At 43.1% G+C, this 26,197-nt stretch overlaps 1 protein-coding gene across 1 annotated transcript in view; it reads left to right on the top strand.

Moving 5' to 3' along the window:
• The first annotated feature begins 14,410 nt into the window (after positions 1–14,410).
• The window catches only part of LOC113591430 (R3H domain-containing protein 1-like), a 40,216-nt gene continuing 28,429 nt past the window's right edge, over positions 14,411–26,197 (top strand). Inside the window, 1 exon segment of the mRNA XM_027031914.2 lies at positions 14,411–14,465. The gene's annotated coding sequence lies outside the window, so the exon portion shown is untranslated.

Genomic DNA, 26,197 nt, shown 5'->3' with positions numbered 1-26,197 from the left:
CTGTCTGCATTTCAGTTAAGTTAGCTAAGCAGGTAAGCAAAACATTAAAATTTAGTCCAAACCTAACACAAACTTACAGATAACTACTACAACCTAGTGCTGAGCTCAAGAAGTTCATATGTGGAAGCGAACATGTGCTAACACCAAGCATGTCATCGACGTTGGCCAACAAGAAAACTACTCATCAGCTTTTGTGAATATCAGTGAATGTGGCGATGTGGGGAACACAGTGACCTGTGTGATGTGGGCCCCTCTGAGTTGCTTCTGTGGTGCTTCCGAAGTGCTCACCTTGCAATTAAAATGGCTTGATGCCCCTCGAGTCTTCTAGTTCTGTGGGGGAAAAAGAAGTTTTAAAAAATGCTGATGAATAAAGATGGCCCCAATTAAGTCAGGAATGACAAATCAAGTTCATTAATACAGAGCTGACACGCCAGCCGTGCGTGCGGATGTGAGATGTCAGCCAGGTCACCCGGGGCAGCAAAACAGTAAGACTCCTTCAGGGGCTAACACGTCAACCGATTGGGTGAAGTGGAACGCATTTTTTTTAACACCTTTGGTTTTTAACATCTGTTTCTGTCTTAACTATAAGCCAGGTTCTTTGTTCATGATAATGAACATATGCTAAGTTCCATTCACTTTAAACTCTTCACTTTTCCATGTTTCATTTAGACCTTTTCATCCTTTCGTCTCTTCAAAGTTCTGGAACCAAACTGCTCGACTCATTGCGAGCAAACAGGCATTTAGGGGCTGTTTGGGGGTTTGTGGGTGTACGCATGTGGGTGTGTACATGTGGGCAGCAGTGATGGAACATTTCAAGTCAACGGCATTTTGATTCCCTTTGAGTGCCGGTGGTGGGAAACACACTTCTGGGTTTGCAGCTGATTACTTCCCTTAAGGACCTCGACAGACAAACACAAAGAGAGATCACTGTCAGTCCTGCGCCACTGTGCTCCCAAATCAAGTCCCCCACCCTCCATTTCTCTTCACACACACTCCATCTCACTCTCGTTCCCCTTTTGCATGTACAAGACGTCCATATCCTCTGAGATGGGTCCATCAGTGAAGTTCATTATACCTCATTGCGCGCTGGGGGTGATTACGAGCTTTAATAACTAGCAATTACTGTGAGGCTGCTTTTGTGCTGCCCACGTGTGTTTCGGAGACGCCTGATTGCTCTCATCAAAGCCCTAAGCAGCGTGTAGCGCTCAGACACCCGCATCTAATTCTGGCCCGACGAACGGCGAGCACACGTGATATTTACGCTGGAGTGGGCCGAGGAGATCTCTCCGGTATTGATCTAATAGAGTGCTGGTCTTTTGATATAATCCCAGAGAGGTAAAATGAGCCATGGATTGCCTTGGCCCACAAATGTCATGGCAAACAATTTGGAGGGATGCATTTAAATGGTGCTACTGGCACACTGTCGCAGCACGAGGCCCCTATGCCCCCGTACTGTGATTCAACACAAAATAGAAGTGTTGAAAAGCTTTGAATTTATGTATTTGTCAGTGATATGTTTACATAAGCGACGCAAAAAGATTCAAAGGAGACAAAGCTTATTGTATTTTCGTGTACAGTGACGGAGGTTTTTTTTAGGTGGCGCTACAGAAATCTGAAAAGATTTTAATTTGTACATCGTAATATGATCGTCAACATTCCAAATAAGACCACTCTTATTCCACCCACCTTATGATTATTTATGGAAATCACGCATCATTATACTTTATAATTTGTTGTGTACTTCTACATAGTGCCTGTGCAATTAAAGCAACGCAATATGCACAGTTAATTAGAATTATATAGCAATTAAGCAATATGTAAAAGTAAGTGAAAAGACAAACAACTAAAAGCAAATGAATGACATATCTTATTTGAGTGGATTTATGCTCTAAATAAACCAACTGAATTAGAAACAGTTCAGCACAACCCTTTCCTCATTCATGCCAGTGTCCTGACCAAGTGTGTCATATATGTATTTGTAACTCATCAGTAACCATATTAGTTACTAATTTGCTCTCAGCTGGCTCTAATCATCAAGTTTTAAAACCAGATGCATTAACTAAGTTTCGGCCATTCACTATCTAGGCTGAAATTAAAAGTCATTTACTTTTCTAGTAATCTTCCAGTAAATCCATAATATTTTGGAGTAAGGTCCACTTATACTGTATGACCTCCTTTCAGCTCCTTGTTAGAAATCCTGAATAAGTTAATTAAATGGAAGAAAATGTAACTGCATATTTGATTTATCTTCCCAATTGTGCAAATGTTGTTAATGTACATTGAACTTTACATGCTACTCTCACTTGTAATCTTTCTAAGAAAGGAAAGATTTGTAGGTTATAACAAGTATTAAATTTATACTCCTGTCTGAAATCCTTCAGAATCTTCATAGCCTACAATCAAGGGTTTTGATGTTCTATGGGATTAGGAGAGCATCTTGTTCCAGTAACAGGTTAACAGTTTAACATAAAGCTCAGGGTTGTTATAAATATCTGCACTTGGCAGGAAACATCAGAGATCCATTCCGATGTTACCATGGTAGCGACAGATAGGTCAACTTAGCCTGCTGTTGAAATTCTCGCAGAGAGGGAGCATTTCTGCAATAACAACAAGAACTCATTAGTTTGTGAGATTTCTTTCTTTAGACACAAGTGTTTCAAACTAATTTAACACCCCAGAACAATGTGTACATGCACATTAGAAATTGTTTCATGTCTCCAACAGTATAATCTCTACAGCTTTTCTAATTTATCAGATCTGTATGCCTGAAATATAATTATGTCTGAGTTGTGTTCTTTGTAATGTTCATTGTACACAAATTCATAACATACTTGGAGTGAATTAATAAAAAAAACCAAAAAACTATGAATAGCTTTAGCATGCTACGTTTCTAGAGTAACCTGCTCAACCAGCTATTCAGGTGCAGTGTCGCTTCCTAGACATCCCTCCTGACAATGACACTCACCTGAGATGAGATGAGGAGTGGCAGGCATATTCATGTCCAACCCCCTGCACCAACACTTTCCACTTTTTTCAGGGGCAGCATCTCCTGCACTCTATCCCCAGGGAGCCACCGGGCACAATTTTGGGGAGAAACCAAACGTTGCCACACCTCAGTCCCCTGGAGCAGTGGAGTCATAAAAGATTCAGCAGCTGTGCGGAGAACCCTGGGGACTGTACCCGCTCACTCCCAAGCAGGCCAACACCACGAAACATGGCCAGGCCAGGGGGCAGTGCATCAATCTTTCATGCACCCACACGTCAGCATTTTTTCCCCCTTTCTTTCGGACGGCACTGCTGTGTTTGTCTCTTGACGGGGGAACGTTCTTGGGATGTGTGTGTTGGGATGATGGCTGTGATGCGGCACATAAGAAGCTGAGATGTATGCTTTAATATCCAACAACAGCTTGTGTAATCCCTTGCAGTGGTGAGAATGGTGGGGGTGACCACAGTACACGCTTCCCTCTGAATGAAAAAACAAACATTTACCTGGAAGGTTATAGATGTTATCACTATCAGTGTAATGCAGAGAAACAGCTGTCATTGAAACAGGCTTAATAATGAATTATGATATACTTTATATACAGTCCGAAATAGAAAGGACTATACTGAGAATACTGTAATAGTAGTAGGGGTCAGCTGAAAAGCTTCTAAGTAAGGGGGTAACACAGTTACCCTAACTTGAGCTCCTAGCCTAAAGGCCACAATTTTCAAACATTAACAGGTTAATTGTCTGATTGAAACTGGTTAATTTGACTTAGTTAATAAGACTTTAGACCCAAATCTATAAGGATTATATCAATTATTAGACATTTGTTTATGACATATGTTATTAATGCTTTATAACTTTGTGATAAAGCACCAGTCATTGAACTATTGTCAAGTAAACCTGTAACATACTCACAATATGTGGTGGAGTGGTGCGAGGCCGAGTCCGAAGCCTGTCGAGATCACATCAGGTTGTCCCTAATTGGTGCAAGCGGCAGGAAGCAGAGGTGCACGTGCCCTTCGCTGCTTTCGTCTTTGGAGAACAGTATGTCTGACTTTGCACTAGCTTTTCACCCGGTCCCCAAACGCCCGGCTTTCCTCGCAGTCTCAGAGAGAACGCGTGTTGCGTTTCCGCTTACGCAGCGCCTGGCTGTCTCTATTTGGAGCAAACAGCGAGTGCCTCCAGGTGCGTCCTCCAACATTGCACCTATGGTCAGCAGATGTTGAAGCCTCAGTCACACTGAAGATAATGCACCCAGGACCTGTACTTAATAATAGAGACGGCTGGAGGGGCGGAGAGGTGCAGCCCCATGAGACATACGGAAAGTTGCAAGACCACAGCAGGTTATGAAGTTGGTGTAAGGAGTTATGCAGCCTTATTCTGAGGCACTCTTATGTAACAGGGTCCGACTTTGGCATGGTGGCAGATTTTTTTTTCTTGCTTTTTATCAAATTGCTCCGTGATGTTTGATGCTGCAGTTTCAGCATTTGAATTCTGGCTGTTTTTTTCTGGGTGCGTTTAAAACTTCAATTATGGAAAGACTATGAATTCTTTTTACTACAAATTTATTTAACATGTCACAAGTTTGCCACTTGACCCAAACCCAGAGAGAAAGCGCAAACGGCAGTGTCTTGAGCTGGCCACCTTTAGTATTTTAATGAATCCTGTGGATTAACCTCAGTGTAGTGTCAGAACTTGAACTACAGGAGACAAAAGGCAACCTGTTTGCTCCCTCTTCATGGTTCATAATAACTCCTTCAAATATCAAAGCATATTATCCTAATGTGCTGGGATAGTTGGAAACATCTCACTTCCCGACATCTTAACAAATGTGGAGTCATTTCAGTGACTACAGTCCCTGCACCCTTGCTTTCAGAAAACGGCAGATAACATTTTAATCCGCTCCAAGGTTAATTAAATGACAGGAAGAGAGAGCCCGTGTCAAGAGTGGCTCTGTCGTGGAGCTCTCAAAATCCAAACCGCAGAGAATAAATGTCACCTTGCTCGCATACCCCCTGACTGTGTCCTCGACATTTCAGATACTGATTAATGAAAAACACTTGTTCTTCATCTCTGTTTAAAACAAACATTGAAAGTTGAACTCTGTCTTTCTGAAGTAGAGGTCTTCCTTCATAAGGATAAGGATTTAACTGCAGGTTCCTCATATAAAGCAAACGCTGACTGTACACAAAGTTTTGAAAGAAAAAAAAAATTATCATTATGTTTTGCTGGTTCCCAAGACACGGGTAAAGTGGCATGCTGAAACTGTAACAGAATTTTTTTTTTTTTTTATCCAACTACCTGTTCCTGTTTTTTTTTTCCAGAATGGTTTTAGTCAGAAAGGGAGTGATTTGTGCTCATATACAAACCTCTGAAATTATACCAGTTCTGAAACTGAGAAAAAATTAATAAGAGATTATTAAGCAAATAATTAAATTGGCTACAAGAACACATGGGCACACTCAAGAAGTTTTCTCTAGCTAAAAATAGAAGAAAAGTATTAGTGTGTTAGACATATTAGCCAGAGTTGTCTCTGATTGCAGTACACTAATTGAAGTAGAGAGATATGACAGCCAGATATGCCCACCTTCATGAAAATCATATCAGACGGGCGGTTGAACATTAATGAATGATTTAGCTTAATCACAGTAGGAAAAAGAAATACTCTTCCAAGTGCAGTGTGATTTAATCGTTTTGGATAGCAAACAGCTTTCACCAAGCTGCATTAGCAAATGCTATTTCATACATACAAGGCTCTGTTCCCCTCCCACCCTCTCCAAACGCCTCCACAATTAATCAAACATAAACAACAGCAGGATCGGGGGGGTGGGGGGGGCAGATGAGTCTTGAGTCGCTTCTGACAGCTAACTAACTACTTGTCTGTCCACCATTGCAGGAGAATGAGTGGAAAACCAGAGGACTGGAGTCTTTCCTCCAATCTTCTCACAGATGTAGTATAAGAAGGGGGCAAATTAAGAAAGGATTTCATTTAATTTTATTTTTTAAGCAGTTTTTGAATGAAAATGAATATCTTTATCTATGGTAGTCTAAGGTTGTCAGATCTGCACTGCTGGAGTATGCTGTTTCTATGAATGGGATTCATAGAGCTGGTGATCACTCGGATGTTGTTAATTTCTTGAAGCATGCTGTAACATGGGATATGGCATAAATGCTCTCAGAACATTGTGTCCTGGAGGCTTGAAAGACATGGTGTGTCAGAACGGGTTTGCTGTATGACATTCTGCCTCAGCACCAGTGAAAGCATTTACAACACATGGTTGGACATTAACAGAATGTACTGTAGTGACTGTACTGTATTGTGCAGTCTCTGTCTCTGTCTCTGTCTGTCTCTCTCTCTCTCTCTCTCTCTCTCATTTCCTATTTTATCTACAACTTCACAAGAGTTTCAAGAATCCCCCCTTTTAAAGTGGTGCTAAATGATAGCCTTTGGGGTTTCACTGGCAGTAGCACAACACTCCATCATTATAGTAGCTTTAAAAATCTTATAGTAGCTTTAAAAGAAAAGCAATTTAAAAGTAATGTGATCAGAATCACAATACTTCACTGAGGTTGTGTAATCCTTGGGATTATGTTACTCATTACAGTAACCAGGTCATTGGAAACAGCCTTCCCAATCCTGTTGTGGTGTTAAAAGTTTTCCGCTGTCAACAACAGTGAAGTATGAGCATGACAAATTTTCTCGACACATGACAGCTTCAGATGTGAAGAGTTCAAGCCACTTCCCTCTGCCAGTTTCTCATTCTACTGCTCTGCAGTTGTATGTCTGGCAGGGCCACGCAAATCAGAGTTGAAGGTTTTATTGGCTTCCGTTGCCTGGGTTGTAACCTTGGCCATTTTCATTCTAATCTTACTGAGACACTGCTTTATTTGTGACTTGCAATGCTTGTGCAACATTGTCGGCACTATGATAAAAAAACAGACCTTTTGATCCCCTGTTACTGTAGCAAATGTTTTTTTTCTCCCTCCCCTCCCATACTGACGGCTTTGAGCAATGTGGTCCTTGCCAGCAGTGTCCCTTTTTAATTGCCCAGATTCCCTTTCCCCTGTCGGTCCGTGCACATACAATGGCTGAGTCCAGGCTGGTGCAGGGCTGACTCCCCAAGCATTAATCATCTCTGTCTGCAAGAGCCACGGAGACACAGGATCTGGGGTTGAGGTTGCTTGACAACAGCATGCAGGATTTCCAAATGTTATCTCTCCTACACACCAGCCACCTGACAGGAGAAGGAGGTCCCTTCTGGTGAAGCCAAACCAGCCAGCTCAACCTGATAATCTAGCTTCTCCTCCTGCGAGGATAAACTCATAACTGAGAGCCATAATTTTCTTATTTTATTCACCAGGGAAACATGTAGAGTTGTTTCTCTTTGGATGTACATGAGTTGCAGAGGCTGGAGCACTCCGATCGATTGCTGGATTGCGCTATAGAAGCCTATTTGTTTATTAAGGATTCTCCAACTGAAGATGGCTTCAAAAGAATGTAACCATGTAACTAATGGACAAGAACGGTCTAATTTCAGGTGCTTAACCATGTCTGTGAATAGCTCCAGAGGCTGTACAAATGCTAAATTAAAAGTCGCATCCAGTTCAGCTCACTCCTGCTGTTGAATTGAATCCTTTGCAGTAGCATTTTACAAATGATCAGGTGCCAAATCACTGACACATCTGACAGTACTCAGCCAGTGGCACAAGATAAACAAACTATTCGACATGGGCCAATTTCTGCCAGATATCATTATGAACTCATTTTGACATCTTAACGTGAGCTGTTACAATGCATTAGCCCCATAGCAAAGATGGTCAGCAATGCCACACTAACATCTTGCCTGCGGCGTTGGGTAATTATCTCCCTTGATTGTTACTGACCCAACAGAATGTGACTCGTGTCGCTTTGCCGCTAACCCACTTGATTTTGTCGGCCTGGAGTGCGAGTCCATTTGTATTCGCTGGCTTTTTCTCATCACCTGGTGGCACATTTAGCCAGTGCTGGTGTGCGCCTCCATAATTGGCATGGTAATAATCTGTTCCTTTTGCGTTTGCCTCACGGTCTGCCTGTGAAGGCAGCTGCTTTACCCCACATCATGTCTCTTCTGTCACTGGACTAGTTTGTTATCTGTTTGCTGGTGATTGTGCCAAGGAAGAACCTGGAAGATGCCACAATCACAGGGTTTTTTTTTTATTTGTTTTGTTTTGTTTTATCATTTTTAGAGAGCAGAAAAGGTGAAAAATATTTTAACCATCATTCATATTTGATTCTTGCTGGCATTGGTTAAACAAAAGCCTCTTTTTAATCATATCTGACCTATTTCTCTGTAGGTGTATTTTTAATGAACAGATTACTATGTCCTTAAGCAGCCATTTTATTTATCTATTTATTTATTTATTTATTGGATTTTTTAGATTCTATACAAAAGACATCTTAAATATATCTTTTTCATATTCATTTTCCCTGTTGGATCTGTGTGCAGGAGCAAGGCATTAAAGTCATCATGACCACTGCGTTCTCAAGAGACCAGTGCCAGAGCAGTCAATTCTCAGTCCCTACTACTTCACCATCTTTGACACAGGTGACATGGCACAGCGTGACGTTTGAACAACAAAGCTGTGTTCTGCTCAATTCACCTGCTGCAGCTTAAAACCAGGAATCACTGTAAATGTAGTTTGCTCTGTGCAACTTCAGCCGCAATCGATAACACAGATCAGAGCATTTCGAATGGAGCATCTGAGATATCCTCCTATCTGAAACCATTTTACCATCACTAAACTATTTATACCCAGCTAAGGGAGAGATTGTGTTTTATCTCTTCTCTTTTTCCTCTCTCTCTCTCCGTCTGTGGTTTCTCTCTGGGCAGTACAGAGCTGTGTTGGTCCAGAGTGGGCTCACGGCGTGGGTGTCCCCGCTGTTTCGTGGATCTGCGCCCACCGGGGTGAGTCAGTGCGGGGCTCGGTGTGTAAAGCTCCCTGCTCCCTCTCCCTCCCACACACAGTGCAGCTCAGACACCTCACTCCGCCCCCAGCTCACCCAAAGGGCCAGCATAAAGAGGGCTAACAGAAGGGTAAAAATACATACATGGCAGAGTATGTTTCTGTTCTCCCTCTGTTATGACACTTAGCTGATTCTGTCTGCCTCCAAGTGTAGGCAGTTATCATCGCACAATCACTCACCTTTTCACGCCTTCTTCATGGCCCTCCTCACTTCCTGGGCATGTCCTCTTCGATAAGGTGCCTTTCCTAATCATAAAGCATGCTTTTACAGCTGTGGTAGGTATTACTTCATACAGCCTAATGGTAATGCTTAAATATACTGTTAGGGAGCAGTAAGGCTGAAATAAATGTGCGGAGCTCATGTCCTCTCATTGTGAATGAGCTCCTCTCAGCTATAAATGGAATGACTTTGCCGTACCACTATGTTGGGTGTATGGGACCCCAGCACAAGAGTGGGAGTCAGTGTGAAAAACAGACAAAGCCCAGAGGGAAGATTTGGCATGATAGGTGCCCGCCGAGGCAGAGATGGAGATAAAAGATGAGGGTCAACTGCCCAGTAAAATGTGGCTCCAGGGGACCAATAAGGTAGGAAAATTTTTGAAGGGATGAATAATACCACAAAAGCCATCAGGGGATGTGATGTGCGGGCAGGGGGTGCAGGAGAGTCAGGGGAGAGGCAGATTGCTCCATTACACACTCCTAAAGCCATGGCAAACGTGAGCAGGCTAAAGCGTGCACCCCAATTTCGGAGTGGACAAGTGGCGGCCACCTCCTTGGGAAGACCTGGCTGCCAATTTACAGATAAATAACCAGTCTAGAGAGTGACGCACAGGGCCAAATGTCTGGCCATGCCAAACTGTAAAAAAGGAGTACAAATATAAAGTAAAAATAAATATAAACAATGCAGATGACAACAAACACACACACACGTGCACGCATACATAGTCACCCTAGGAAACGATCATATATCAGGATGGAAGGTGTGATTCCACTGGATCTGGTTATATTGCACTGGAGAAGCTGTTGCCTCAGTGTGGGACCCGATGAGGATTTGCACTGTCATTTGAGGATCAGGGGGAAAAATGGCGTGTGTGCTTGTAGTCTATTGGACTGAGGATGGAAAGCTTGCCAGCTGACCAACATGGTCCAGAGAGATAAGCCAAGAGTTGTCAAGTCACACTGATGGCTGTATTGTTCTGGGCAAAAGGGATGTCTCCTTCAATGTCTCAGGTTCAAGCAATGGTGACCTCATAACAACACACAGTGAAACAATACTTGAATTATAATTCCTTACTGGCTGGGCTTGTTATAATAAGCTCTTGTTAAATTCAACTACTCCTGCTTTCTTTACATAAAATAAGGCCTGTGTTGTCTGTTAAGTATATGGCCATATCAAATGTAACACACCAAATATTGCCAATGTTTAATAAACATTTCAAAGAGTTTATATCAGTATACAACTTGCTTCATAAAATTGTCGTAGAAAACAGGGGGTCACTGATTTAGTGACGGTTTGGTTTTCCCTTTGAGTCTTGGCTCCTCTGAGGTTTTGTTCCTTGATGCCAGCTCCAGGTTTTTTGTTTTTTTTTTCTTGCCAGCATTGCTCTTGGCTTGTTCATTACAGGACTGTGCCCAGGTCTTTGTTGGGCTGCTTTTGAGACGTCCATTGTATTAAAAAAAAAAAATTAAAAACACTCACTGTTGTGACAGTGTTACTTGAAGTGATCAGCGAAGGCCAATATATATATATGATGGGTATATCTGATGGGCTTCCTACGTGTAGTGCAGTCCAGACACAGTCCTCACTCAGCACTTGTTCTGAAGTGCCATTCTCCTGCCTTCCATTCTAGTTCTCTTTTTTTATACAGGTGTGCACCAGCTGGTTATTGTTATTTTCATGCGGCAGTAGATACACAAGGCTGTGTCAGCATTCACCCACCATGCACTGTCTGCAACACACCGCACGTGACAGGGCCCAGTGGTCACCTGTGCAAGGAGTGTTTCCAGCTCAGACTATTCGCAAGTCCAGTGTGAAAATAAACACTGTCAATATAGAGAAGACAAAGATGTTTTTATTTCCTGTGTTTTGACTACCGAAACTGCATCCCACAGTCAAAAGGTCCAGTCCAATACTACAGTATACACTGAAAAGCTATAATACTTCATCTATAGATGATTATTTTTAAAATATTGCAGAATTTTTTATTATTATACAATTCTACATGAACACTTAGATTTAATAAGGAGAAACCCACACAAGAATATCTGTCATAATTTACAATCAATAGCTATTTTACTTTGAGCAAGCATCCATATCCGGTGACTATTCTGAGGGGTATTTACATAATTTCATCTCACCCTCCCCATAGACCTGAGTGTGAGCCAGTATCCATTTGTTAAATGTGGCTTGCCCACACATCTCGGCGGTTCCGAACAGAGCGGCGTCTACGGGTTGGGCTGCAGCCCCCTTCTCAATCGTCACGGGCCACCCACACAGCCGTTATATAAACCTACCAGGGCGGCAGATCAGCCATCTCTTCACAGAATGTTCACGTCAGCAAGTGACTTCTCAAAGGTATCAATCAATTTAGGGAGATGGGAGAGAGAAAAAACCTGGCATTTACTGAGCCATGGCTTTGTTTGTCCTACACGCTGTGGATCGCCGAGAGCCAAAAGCAATGCCCATAGACAATGAGCGAGGGTAGTGACTGGGCAAAGAGAGATGGAGAGGGGGATAGAGAGGGGGATCAGCACCGAGAGTTATTTTATGGAAACCAGCACACTGCAGGTTCGTGCTCCGCTCTGATAGACAGCTCTTGGACATTTTGAGCTGTTAAAGGCTAATGGAATTGTGGTAACACTAGGTGAGACAGGTTACCGATGATTGCTTTACTTTAAAAGCCTGTCTGGAAATCAAGGTCATTTGAGTGATATGTGCTTTTCATAAGCTGGGAGATCGGAAGCTCTACAAATAAATGGGAGAAATGTACCTTTGAAGGGAAATAAAAGATGGTGAATGCTATGTGGCAGTTAACTAAAAGACACAGTTTATACAGTGTCTGTATGACTTCTTTAATCAATAGCTTTTGTAGGGATTTGGTTTTGCTTAATCTGTGGTGGTATCTGAGGGGATGGTCCCTAGGTCCTTGGTCACCGAAGTTCCTTGTGACATATGCTCTTCTGGCTTCTCTCTCAATTGACCATTTGACCCTATCTCAACAGAGCAGTGGCTGCTCTGTTCCAGGGTACTGATTCCAGCATCCTCCCTCAACCCTCAAGACCACCTCTGGAATAGGTTTATTGGTTCAGTGAGTGTTTATAGAGATAATCAATATGATAAAGTTTGGGAGCAAAGTCCTCCACACTAATACTTTTCTAAGATATTTAAAAGTCAGCGACAAATCAGACATAGCTGCAATTAATACTGCTATGTCCCTGAGGCATAAAGTTATATTCAAATTGAGAAATGTGTAATCTAAAGGTATAAAATAGGCTTTAGCCATATGATTTTTTTTTTTTTATAAGACTATTTACACAGAACCATAGCCTGATTTATATAGAATTTATACAAGCTATGATACCAATATGGTACATCAAAGCTCAGACTTGCAATATTTACTTTTGCGTTACTTTTCCCTTAAGCAATGTGGTGGTTAAAAATGCTAAGAGCAGTTCACTGATGCATAAAAATCAAACTATAGGATTGTTGGTTTTGTCACAGAAACATAAGACATAAAAACAACAAGTCCTATTACTAAACTTAAGAAATGCATTGAACCATATTTACATATAACGTTTTGAGCAAAATAAAGTTAAAATGTTTCTAGATTTGAATGCCTTCAGGCATAAAATAAAACATTTTTAAAACCATGGATTGAAATTCCATTTAGTAGTTGGGGAGCTTCTTACTTTTGTCTCCACTGGCTATATTTATGCAACACATTTACTTAAATTAGCTTACTAATAAAATGTGTTTGTTTAAAATGTAGGTTTACTTTGAAGGAGCCCACCAGCCTTTGCTACAAACATAAAACGAAATGCTCGCCTTTATTAAATCTTTATTTTTATTTTTAAAAATCTCTTCGGGTTTTAAACTCCACCCATACAGGTAAGATACTGTGCGCACGATGAAAATGAACCTTACTGGAGTTTACAAGGTGACCGCGACGATCGCAGCGACCAATGCGTCAGTCGCGGCTTCTCTCGCCCAGGCGGCCCCGACTGCGGACGATCAGCTTCCCCTGGCTGGCTTGAACCCTCATGTTTCCGATTCATGCTAAATAAATGAAAATATTCCAGTGTTTGCATAAGCGAAAGACAAGAGTACCCGCAATTTTACAAAACCGGTAAGAATGTATCATTCTTGTGTTATCGATTTTGAGTTTTTTTTTTTTCTCGATGAGGTGAACATTTTGTGGACTAAAACCAGCCAGAGGCTGTGTGTTATTAGCCTCGTCGCTAGCTCATGTTAGTTCACGGCACGGTCCGTGTTGAAATAGATCAAATTAGCTATGCTAGCTAACTTGCTAGGTTAAACTGCTAGCCAAGGCCTGTTAAGACATGGTTTTCCACTGTAATATTGGCTCTTGTGAAGATCCCGTAAAGTATTAGAATAGTATATCCTAATAAAGGACCTCTCTATGTTTAAGCAGCAAATGAGTGTTATTTTTCTGATGAGCGTGGAACCTCGCTAACAATTTAGCCAGCCTGGCTAAGATAGCTAGCTAGCTAACTGGATGGACGACCAGCTGCCTTGTGTTGTAATTGCAGTGGTAAAGCTAGCTGTATTAGCGCCGCGTACGTCTGTGAAACGCGTCAGCTAAGTAGGAGCTAGACTCCAGCCTTCTAAGAGGCCTGCTGTGCCTGGTTAATGTCCGCTGTCTTGTTGGCCGGAGGGCACGTTCGTTACACCGAACGATGTACACTCGGTAGTATCGGCTGCCAGATACCGTCTAGTCTCATGTAGGGATTGGACACTTCCATTTGGTTTTCCGGGCCTGACTGGCGGAGAGGGAGAACGCAGGTAGCTCGCTTGGCCAGCTGTGTTGTCTTGCTGAAGTGAGACAGTAGCTAGTGAACCTCTCCGCGTCGCCAGTGTTGTGCCAGCCCTGTTAGCTAACGCTAGCTGACCACACGGCTGTTCGCTGCGTGTGGCGAAGACCCGAGGCCGCGTTTGGTGGGGTAGCCAAACATGTTTGCCGGTGTCCAGAGTAATGTAGTCAACCGTTTCGCCAAGTTGTAATGAATGACTGGATAAGGTAGCCAATGTGAACGACCTGGCTAGCTATTTAAACTTGATTCTCAAGTTTGTCGACAGCGTAATTTGCTAGCCAGTTAAGTGTGTTAGCACCACGTTAGGATGTCTAGTTAGCCATGTTAGCGAAGGTTGAGCTTTCGTCGCTCAGTGTCGAGACAGTTTCTGCGTTGCAGAGTTTATCGCGTAACACGGGACGCTGTCAAAAAGTGGCAGAAGGTAAACCAGTGCACTCAGCTACCGTGGTCGTGTATTATTGGCATTGCACGCTTTTGATCAATGTCCAATCAATAAATGATCACCCCATTATACAGTCTGTGGTCTTCACAGCACGAAACCAAATATAAGAGTTTGAGTTGGCAACAGTGTTCAATTTAATTAATTTATTTTCTTGTGGACGATGCACAAGGGAAACATTATTGCACATTTCACGTAGCTGATGTAACTGAGAAAAAATACTTTGTACACGTTTCAGAAGAATTATCAATAACAGATTTGTATATTTTATTTACTAACTGTTTTATTCGAGCCAGGTTTGAGATTTTCAAACTGTGGACTGTATAAAGCATTGTCCTCTATCACACGTGGAAGATGCATTTCTACTGTATGGACTTAATTGTAACAACAGTAATTACTGTTACCTACTTGTGACTGATGCATTTCCATACATCGTGTAGCTTTCATTTTCACCCACATGAATGATTCTACTACTGTGTTCCTTTGCATTCGTTACTAATATCACCTACCTGCCAAAGGTTATCAAAGGGTGAGCATGTACATTCGCTTTCCCCATTATTATTGATCTGTGGGGACAAATTTGGCACTGCTTTCACATTTGTCCAATTGCACGTACATTTTAAAAATAGAAGGCAGTCAGGGAATTAAAATGCCTCCTCTAGGTCAGCCTGCTAGGTAATTGAGCAGCGACCAACTCTAATAGAATGTCCTCACTCACCCGGCACAGATCTCTGATTGCGCAAGTTTATGTAGAGTAACATTATAAGAATTGTGCTTCACACCTATGACATTAAAAACATATACACATACATCCACTAGCTGGCATTCTGGTATCCCCTCACAGCTAGTGATTGTGTACATAAAGAAAAAAACAGGTTTTACTTACTTTTTTAGGACTAGGCCTGTTTGATGGCACTGAGCTACTGTCACTGTCAAGTCTCTTTAATGGCAACAGGGGTTTGTGCAGTCACACTGCTACCTTACTGCCTTTTGCCTGCTGCATTAAGGAACCATACATTAATGCGCTGTGACACCCATATACTCAAGGGTTTGAGGCCAATTTGTGGAGCACTGTACTAACACAGGGTGTTAAAACCAGTGCAGTAGTTGTCCTCCAGTCTGCAAATAAAGAAAGCTCAAAACACGTCTCAGCAAAGTTTTATCATTCTGGTAGATAGTTATTATCTTTCATGGATAGAAAAAAAATGAAGGAGAGAAAAATAACCTATTTGACCACCATGCTAAACCCCCCCCCCCCATCTTTGTTTTATCTTTTTGCAAGGTTTGTCAGGCCATCTAATTGCATTATAACTGATCTTATCTGCAGTATTGTTCTGCAATCCTTTCTCTTCTCTGGCCTGTATCTGTCAGTGGGAATATTAATAGCCATAGAGTGATGTATGAGCTCTGGTGAGGAGTGAACAAATGTAGGTGTACATCACCCCCTAGGAGGTATTCACTGGAGAGTAACAAGCCCCAGGAGCCCTTTGTTAAAACACTACACCACCTGTTTCCAGTTTCATTGGCTAATTTTAGCCTTGAGCCGCCTCGTTAGTATCAACACTTGGACTCTGTGGTATATTTGTAATCTCATTCTGTAGTCCTACATGTTGAGCTTTGGACATGTGATTTGAACTTGCAGTGTAGCTAGGGAAGTGCACCTGGACAGCATTACACTGCAGTGTAAAGCAGGTTTTTCTGATGTAACTTGTTACATGACCGCAATGGCCAAGGATGTGCTCAGCTTGCTGGAGTTTGCTGAATCTGCTGAGGATCATTCATATATCTTTGATATTTCACTGATGCCTAAGCTGTTTTTTTCTTGCTGCATCTACAACCAAGCCCCTCTCTTGTGATTGTTAAAAAGCATAAACTATAGAGACCAGAAAAGTACCTTTTGGCTTTTTCATTCTTACTGTTGGCTTGTCTCAGCTATATGGGTTGTGCTATAGAAAAGTGACTATGATGAGACAAATTTCTCAATGGTCTGTGTGAGATGAAGGCACTGTCGCTCAGGTTTTCCACACCTTTTACCTCTGTAATCCATTAGGGAGGCTCCTTCCCCATTTCTATGAAACATCTGACATCTGAGATTTGTTGAGTTGTTCCTTTGCCACAGTAGGGGGCTTTAGCTGTCCACCAGTGCTTTGACCCTACTGTGGGTTTAAATCCATTACAGGTTCACCCCCATCAGTCTTCAGTGTCTTTTGAATGCTCGCGCCATCCAGAGTCATCCGTCATTGCAATGGGTCATAGCGTCGATCTGATTTCCCCAACATTGCGGTTTTGCCTCTGAGGTTTGCGAAGGAAATAATCTTGCACAGTTCATGGACTTGCGACAGGCACTAAACTTAGTTTGATGAAATTCCTTGATGAAAATCTCTTGTGCAAAAAGTCTTTTCAGCCCTGCCAAATCGGCGCTAAAACTCGGGAGGACAAGCCCAGACCCCTGGTGAACGAATCCATATTCCTTGCTCATGTCTGAGACTTGCTTGCAGGTTCTTTCCTCGATGGTATGCTGCCCCCTGTTCTCACCTCTGCCCACAGCTCAGTGTGCGCTAGTGTAGTCTGCCAACCATACAGGGATCCGCCAGCTTCTGGCAAATCAAGGTGGAGGTCGACACCTAGGACAAGGTCTGACCTAATTAGAATATGTGCTGGCAGAATCTTTGATCCATTTCCTACATCTCCCACAGTAAAAATGACCGGCCTTCATTTACATATGTTAGCCTGTGCGCAGCGGTGGCCACCTCTGGCTGTAGTGAGAGCTCACCCTAACATAGACCCAGCTTATCTGTGCCATTCTTGCAGATAAGATTTTTTTAATTGCAAGAGATCTCTCTTCGCTCTTCAAGCTTGTGTAATGAGCCCCAGCACCATTCTTGTGTCAGCAGACCTTCATTGGCAGTGTCTGCAGAGATTTGCATATTGAGGCGAACAAAGCCTGGTGGTCTTGCATGGTTCAATACCGCACTTCAAACACCATTGCCCTTTCTCCTCTTGAGTAGAGAGGGTAAACCTTTCATATCCTTGTGAGTAAAGGCTATCACTTTGCCGGTATTTTTACAGGGTGAACTTTGTCTTTTCCATCTTGCTCATGCTCTCTATCCCTCTTTTTCTCTGTCTGTTTGTCTTCGTAGCCCAGAGAAGGAAATGGTAAGATCGCGATAAGTATTGTGCTAAGGTCTAATGCGTCATTATCCATATAGAGTGTGCAGTCTTGAATTCCTAATGACGAGCTGTGTCTTGACGCCGTGTTTGTATTTGTCTATGAAGTCAGGAGACACTGAGCTGCTTATGTATTTTATAGTCAGCTACACAAGAGGGCTGAATGAAGACCACTCTTCCTAAGAAGTGCATAATGCACTCATGTTTTGGTTTCTCTTAGAACTCCACTGAGAGGTAGTCATAAGACCTTGGTGCCTGAGAGAAGCCTGGTCACGTGCTGGTGGTATAAACCAGTAACCTGTTACAAGTCCTCGCAGTGTTAAAGTTGGAGGATTTGTGTCTGACAGCTCCTTGCAGCACTGGATGTTTTTTTTCTCTCCAGTGTTGCACAATGTACAAAATGTCATGTCACTTTTTATTTTTTTTTCCATTGAAATGGTTCACAGTTGATTCCGACAATTAACTGCCTTGTACCTAATGACGGCTTTCCCCACTCACTGTAATTGCATCTCCTGTTACTAATGCTCAGTGATTTCACGAAACAAAAACAAGGTAATCATCATTAAGCAGGCTGTTCAGACCGCTTTAGATCTTTTGCTAGGTAATAGATTGTAGCTGGAATAAGGGAGTTTGCAGCTTTCTGGCAGGGAGAGTAAGAACCCCGTCCATATGCTTGTGTGTTAGTCTACATGCCATGCCCCACACCGGTGTTGCTTACCTGACTCCTCTAATTGAGATTCCTGTCTAAAACGGGGAACTCTGAGGGCAAAATCACATGCTGTTGCCATCAGAGAAATGATAAACGACTGTGTGACCTGCAGTCTATACTGTGTAATGACAGTATACTAAACGGATCCAAACACACCAAATAAGGTGCTAAGGACTGAAGACCGAAGGCTTTGTTGCTGCAGCTGCGTACTAGTTGGACTAGGCTGCTCAGTCCATTTCTGGTCCGAGTTTGACCTTGAGATACCTCTGTTGAACTGGAAGACGCCAAAATGAAATTCAAGCAAAGCGACATCAGCGAGGCATGTATTAACCAGTTGTGTTGCCAGCGATTTCGTTTTCCTACTTCCGCACCTTGCCGCATGTCCTTTGCCACCTCAGGAGTGTGTCACGATGAAGAGTAACGGCATCGTCGCACGGTGACACATCATGAACCAGGGCTGGCTCGGCAGAGCAGTATCCTTTCCTGGCTCTAATGAGGATGGAACACTGTCCACAGGAGCTCTGTCACGTTCCTCACTGCAGAGTGAAGAAGGTTCTTCTCCTTCTCTCCCCCAAGGGACCTCATTAGGATTTTTTTCCCAGTGTCTATGTAGGAATTGTGACGTCCTTAGGGAAAAATGTAAATAAATGCATTTGTCACTTCCACCCCCCCCTCCTCACCCACCCCACTTCCTTTTTATATTTTTTTTCTTTTGCCTTCTCGAAGAAGAGAAATTGCATTGTGAGACTTAATTAGTAAGCGCTGGCATTACGCTTTCTTTATTATGTAAATGAGTCGGTCGGCCATTTGGAAGTGTTGTCTCACAAGCTTTGTGCCAGGTGTTTCCTGACTGAATGCTGGCTGAGGGGTTTTCTCCCCCCCCCCCCCCCTCAGTGCTAAAGAAAAAGACAACTGTACTGTGAAATCGCAGGACAAGCTCTAATTATTTGACAGATGATTTTTCACCACCCCCCCCTCCTTCCTCCAGTATGAGGCCTCAGTGCTGGAGAGACATGAATGACAGGGCCACTTTGGTTTCCTTTGTTGCAGCTCAGAGGAGAAAGTGGCTGATGATTTTCAGGATGAAGCTTCTATCGAGTGTGGGACCGTGCTGCTTATCATTCATGTGCTGAGACGTCTCTCCCTTCCTTGATAACCATACTGGAGCAAAAGGCAAAGAGCTTAATGTGCAAAGAACCCAGGGGTAGGGATCCTACTGCTAAGAACTGGGTGTGCTAAAAACATAATCTCACAATGTTGGAAAACATTTTGATGCTACTCTCTGTTTGCTTTCTTTGAGGTTTTTATAACGGATGAAATAGTCCATTTTACTTTGACTTGGTTACGCTTACCAAAATAAATGGGGCAGGAAAAAAACAAATAGATGGTAAAAAATATACACAATTTTCTAACATGGTGTTAGCTAGAGGTCCACCAATGGGTGCTGTTTTAACTTTCTATAGTTTCTTTTTAAATTTATTTTATTATGGAAAATGCTCATAAAAGCATAGTGACTGAGTTCATCACAGTAATAATAGCATATGATCTTGATCAGCCTTATCCACAACCCTCAAGGTGGTTACAGCTGATTAATGTTGAAAAACTGAGCAGCGGGTTCACAGGTAATGGCCACTTTACAAAGCAAGATGGGTGTTCTCCACCTGCTCCTGTAGTTTCTGCCCTTGTACCGTTTACCCCACCTTTTACCAGCTACTAACAGAACTGCAGGGGCCTGGTGTTGTGGAAGACCAAGAAAGGATTATTACCTGGAAATGGACAGTGACTGAGGTGAAAAAGGTGATAATCCACACTTTGTTTGCTAAAGGCCCATAGCCTTCCCCCCGAGGGAAGGATTTCATCACTGAGACCCTGCCTCTGCTGCTCCTCTCCTCTCTTGAACTGTACCAGAGAGCGCAGTGGAGCTTCAGCATCTGTTTTTCTCAGGAGGCAGTTAGGTAAGGCACTCTGTGCCAAGACCAGGCCACGTGGTTGCCTTGTTAGCGCAGCTTCTCAACAGCTGAACTGCGGTGGAATTTAACTACGTATTAGCTCAGTTTGGGACATTGCTACCTTGTTAAACATCCTTTATGCATAAAGCTAACAGAAGGGTTGAGATGGACCTTGTAGGAAATATCTACATGGAGGATTTTTAGATGGCTGGGGATAATTCCTCAGGCTAGACCTTGCCTTTATTGTTTTGTCAGGCACTGACAAGTAATACAATCAGTGAAGATATGCACACTAATACAACTGGCCAGCCTTTAATATTAAAGACACATCCATATCAGCTATTGTTCAGTCAGAATGTTTTTCTTTCACGAACATTACATGTGACACGCGGCTTGTGGGTTAGTCACTTGGCTTGGACATTAGATCGCATGATCTATTCAAGTGTATTATTTTAAATGAATAAATAATGCAATTCAGAAACGCAACAAGCTCCTGGAAACAGGTGAAAATAAGAATTTGTAAATATGCGCAAATTGATTTATTTTTCGGTTGTCTTAAAAACAGTAAACGGAAGTACATGGTAGAACTTTGTTGTCCTCCAACTGTGTGTATTGTGCCTTGATAGAGATGGGTTAGTATATATTTTAAAAAGGGGTGGAAACCCCTCTCAGAATTCAACTTTTAAAGTAGTGTGTGATGACAATGGCTCTGAACAGCTTTTGTTTAATATTTTACTTCAGGTGAATCCAGAGGAGAATGTTTTGAGTGGTTCTAATATTGAAAATAGATCCTTACTTAAAAATAGCAATTTCAAAATGAGGCACTGTTTAGTGGTGCTTGGTTATATTATTCTTATAGCACCACAATGCTTGCGCTATGCCATCCAGGAAAATCTTGGAAAAACATTTTTATTTATGGTTAAGGTTTACAAACTTACAAAAATACAAAGTGAAAAGGTTTGTATGCAGCAGGCTTTCAGTCTCTCAATATTATCAGTGCTATGATTCTGTGGTTCAGCGTCACATTAACTAGAAAGCAACCCATCGAGAGCAGGTGTACACATGGCATATAGGAGGCATGATGACACCTCATCACACTCTTTGGTTATGTTTGTCTGTATAGGCTAAATATAGGTGTCAGAAAGGTGAGCCTTGCACCTTATGAAAATGTCAGACATTTTGGCAATTTAAATATTAATGTATGATAGTGCAGGCTTAATAGTATAATAGTTTCTGTATCACATTACAGTTCCTTGGCTCATTTTACATGTCTTAATCTGATTTTTGCTAGTGTATCCAGATGAAACCCAGCTGTTGTGATGTGGATGCAAGCTCAGATGAGGCAGGGATTCCCACCGCTGCTGTTTATAAGCTGTTTATATTTTCCTTGTTGAAGTGGCTTTCCGCACGTTGAGGTGTGTGGCAGGCTCTTGGGTCTGTGTAGTAGGACCTTTCCCAGGTTTAAGGTGTTGAGTGAGTCAGCTAAGAATGCTTAAATGCATTTGGTATCCAGGTAAGCCATGTATACGAACAGCCTAATATGGATTCCCTTGGGGTTCATAAATAAGGACCAAAGGATCAAATACTGCTATTACTACTGATGATGATTCTTCTGAAGTTCATTAAGAAGTATCTTGTTGCTGCTGTTGTATTTTTACAAGTTCTGGTCCCAGTGTGGATTGTTGTTGTTCTTAACTTTTGGTCTCGCTAACCTGTCCTCATGGTTTGGCTAACGGCATGACGAAATGATTCTGTGATCCTGTACCCTGTGCCTTTTAAGCGTAGCAGACAAGACTGAGCTTTTGTGTAGCCTTCACAAGCTGTCTGCTGGCGTCTTGATTAACTGCTATCTCCTAGACAACAGAGCATCTCACCATCTATTATTTTGACATGGGCATACACAATATACTGGACTCTCAAACTGGGGCACCTGTAGTTATTTATTCAACATCACCACCCCTGATTTACGATCAGTACAGTGTTGTAATTTAGTACATATAGGGCCAACGTTGACACATGTTCTTTCTAATTGAATAGCTAAGAGGATCGTTTTCTTCTGGGAAGCAGGCAAGGGCAATTAGGGAAAAGTTGTTCATCTACGAGTTTATGTTCATCTTTCTGGCTGTCAGTACGCTATTGCCAGGAGCCTTCTGTGTCACTGAGCTTGGTGCACCTGCAGGTGAGTGGTGTTGGGGTGACTGAATTGCTGACTGCATAAGTGTCACAGCTTTGCCTCAGTAACCTGCTCTGCATTTGTGAGAACTAATAACTGATTCTTGTGCTTTTTACAAGTTGTGTCATCACTTATCTGGAGTCTTTTATCAAGGCAAATTCATGAAGACATTTTCTTCGATCAGCCCGGAAGTCACTTGCGAATTGTGTAACAAAGCTGTGAAGGCACCCTGGCAAATCTAGAGGTGAGCTCTAGCCAGGCCACGTGATGTGCTTTTTTTTTTTTTCCTGCGGAAGCTCAGGCTGCAGCGTGTGCCAACATCTTGGGCCGTGCACCCCACCTTCCCGCCACTGTTCACCCCTCCACCGGTCTGCTCGTGGCGCCTGATGCCGAGCAGTGATCCTCAAAGAAGCGTTTGTGAACAAGCCCCTTTGGGCCTTTGGAGCGAGGGGTAGCACAGGGTCCTGGGCAGCCGGCTCCGGGTCGCGGCCCACTGCTGCGGCGTCAGAGGTTGGACTGTGTGAGCGACTTCCTCAGGGCAGCTTGGAGTGTAGCTGTGCTAATAACACGCGTGCACGTTTGTGACTACCCTTTTCAGGTGTAGAACGTTCAGATTTGATCTGCAACTCGACCTTGTCTGCACCGATTCGGCAATCAAAGGGCATAGAAAGCTGCAGTGGGGCGGGGGACTGCTTGGGGCAGTGCTGGGTGGGAGGGGTGGGGTTTGGGGGGACCACTAGCAATGCCCCACTCCCGTGGTTTTCCTTTTCATCTGTTCAGCTGAACTTTAGAGCTTTCTCATCTTATTACCAGGATATCCATGGCTGTGTTACTGATGGGCAAAGTCTTCACGCATCCTCGTTTTCTGCTGTCCTGGGCGAGTAACGTAAACAGATTTAATGAACTCGCCGCTCTCTCCCAGGGCCTCTTTGTGGAGACTCCATAGCGCTTTATTGCGGCCGCGTGTCATCAGTGGAGGCGCAGGGCGAGCGTTCATTCGCATACTTGCCTCCCGTAATTGTCTTAAGAACAGCTGACACACGCCTGCTCTACGGACCCCCTGCCTGACAGCGGAACGTGTTCAGGCCCAGTCTGAGAGGAAGGAGCGGTGAGGACTCCAGTCCCTTCTTACTCGCACATTATAGCTGTTAGCTGTTTTACAGAGGAAACGGAGCTGACTTAAATGTGGGAGTCCACACGTATCACGGCGGATATGGGAAACTGGAGCTGCAGACGTGAGAGAAGAGTCGTCGCATTCTGGCTTCCCATATCCTTGCACTCTTTTGACATTGAGTTCTCCGTCCTTTAAACAAAGTGAATGCATTCTCAAAAAGCTTGTGTGCAGTAAATATCGTACCATCCTCATGTTGGGTGCGAGAGAATTCTCTTTAATGTTTTCTATTGAAATTGGTGTGTTTGTATTTTACTATGAGTGACTCTGACTCTGGTCCTCTCCCTCAGCTGAGAGAACATTTTACATAAGAGGCGTTTTAGGTGTTCAAATTAGAAAGATTTTCGGAATTAATCGATTCATCTGACTCGCAACCAAAGCTCAGAGTGAGTGCCATGTTCACCCCTTCTGGTCCTCCGAGAAATTGATTCACACGAGTTTTCACTCCCCCCTGACCCCTGTATAAGGATGCCGTGTGATCGTATGTGACCCAGCCTCCACGAAGGCGCTTTCACCCCCCCCCCCCCCCCCCCCCCCCCGAGGCTCGCTCTCTCACTTGCGCAGGATGTGATGGTGCGGCTGCTTTTCAGGGGTGGGAAGGTAAACCGCCCACCGCTCGTCCTGACGCCCCTGGCTGTGGATGTTTCACTAATGAAGAGCTCAATTTAGCCAGTGACGCGACGTGAGCCAAGCCGCGCGCTCTGACTGGCTGAGCACATTGCTGACATCACGCAGCCCAGCCGTTGATTTGCCGCTGTCTCCGAGGCTCCGGGGCGAGAGTCTCAACCATGGGCTCTGGCGCTTAGGCACAGACGGAGCTAGCGCCGCAGAGAGAAAGAGAGCGAGCGTGAGAGAGTGGGAGAAGGGGGGCTGCTTTTGGGAGCTTGCTCGACGCAGCAACTGCCACAGCCAATGCAGCCTCTGGTACTATGGAAACTAAACCTCTGACCAATGGAAATAATGGTGGCTACGATGTGTCAGGTGAGTGTGTGCAGATGCTCAAGAGGTGCAGGTAGGCTGGCGAAGTGAATATGAAGTACGTCAAATGAGCTTTTTGACCACCAAAGCATATTTAGTTTTCCTTAGTCATTTTCTTTAGTCACTTATAGTTCTAACGCTTGATGTAGGCTACAGTTTGCCAGATTGATATAAACAATGTTTGTTTATCTATTTTATTTATTTATTTTGTCATTTATTTATTGGTAGTGCTACTTATGAAAGTCTGAAACCTTTTGTGTTTTGTGAAGGGATACTTTTTTGTCAGGGTTTTTCATCATTATTATTATTATTATTTGTAGAATTTTACTTTTTGGACTTTTCTCCAGAAGCGCTAACATTTTTGCGCTGCTTTCACTTTCAAAGAGGAGGGTAAAAGTGACACTACCTCTCTCCCCTGCCGAGGTCTTTTGATGTCCTGTGAACAGCTTCCTTGCCCCTTGACTGAGCTGAGCCACTAGTCTCTGAGTTCATACCCACTGAATCCATACCCACTGTGCCATGCTAGGATGGAGGTGGGCTCCAAAACTGCCACGGTTTTTTCTGCTCTAGCAGGGATTGTTGATGTAGACAGGCACTGCTGAGTTGGATGTTCTCCTGGCATGATGGGTTCGTAGGACCGTGTGGGTTAATAGGTGTGGGCAACGGATCTCTTGTTTCCATCCACAGAGGTGAGGTTGGGACGTCTTTGCGCGATTTGCTCTGAATGGCTTATTTGAATATTTTTGTGAAGTCACAGCAGATGAAGTTGCTAATTATGCTTGTGCTTGTTTTTGTGCTTTGTTTTTTGTAAAATAATTTGTCACTTAAAAAAATATTTTTGGTGCATTGTGCAAAAACCTAATGCCACTCTTGAGGTGGTTAAATGCAGACTGTGAAATATCTACTTCTTAATGTCTTAAATTGGGCGTTTAGTGTTATCTTATTTAGTAATTGCTCTGATATTTTCTTGCAGCAGCTCTTTGGAAACCATTAGTAGGTGACTTTTAATGCTAATTGTCCTGGGTTTTCTAAATGGTCAAGTGTAATTTCTAATATTTTAGCTTCTGTTTGTTCAGTTCCATTTTGTTAAATAGGGCAATTAAGCCCTTAAGTTGTAACTGTGGCTAGTTACAGCTAGTAACTGTGGAAGATTTGTTAATCTTATAGGCAGGATAAGCAGTGAAAGGATGCACAGTGAAATTAAGTTTCTGATGATTTTTACATTTTTTTTTATCTCATTATCCTTCATAATTAAAAAAGAAAAGCCCACCCAGACATCCTAACCGTTGTGTCCTGTGAGCCAGCACACAGCATTAGTCTGGCTGCTGGCGGTAGACGGGGGCACAGACGGCAGCAGGGAGAGGCATCTTCAGAACAGCATCCAAGTGACCAATTCGTCTCCCTTTCAGCCCTGCTGCGCTGACAGTGGCACATACCCGATGTACAGCTCTCCTCTTTGGCATGGAGAGAGAGCCCTCATTTTCAAAACTGAAGTCCCGTTAGTAACTAAATGCCCAAAACCGTACGAGTGACTTACTCTTCAACTAATACTAATCTATTAGAATG

Source organism: Electrophorus electricus, chromosome 25 (genome assembly GCF_013358815.1).
Source record: "Electrophorus electricus isolate fEleEle1 chromosome 25, fEleEle1.pri, whole genome shotgun sequence".
Lineage (NCBI taxonomy): Eukaryota > Metazoa > Chordata > Actinopteri > Gymnotiformes > Gymnotidae > Electrophorus > Electrophorus electricus.
The sequence above is the reverse complement of the archived record's forward strand: the minus strand, read 5'-3'. Positions and strand labels throughout refer to the sequence as shown.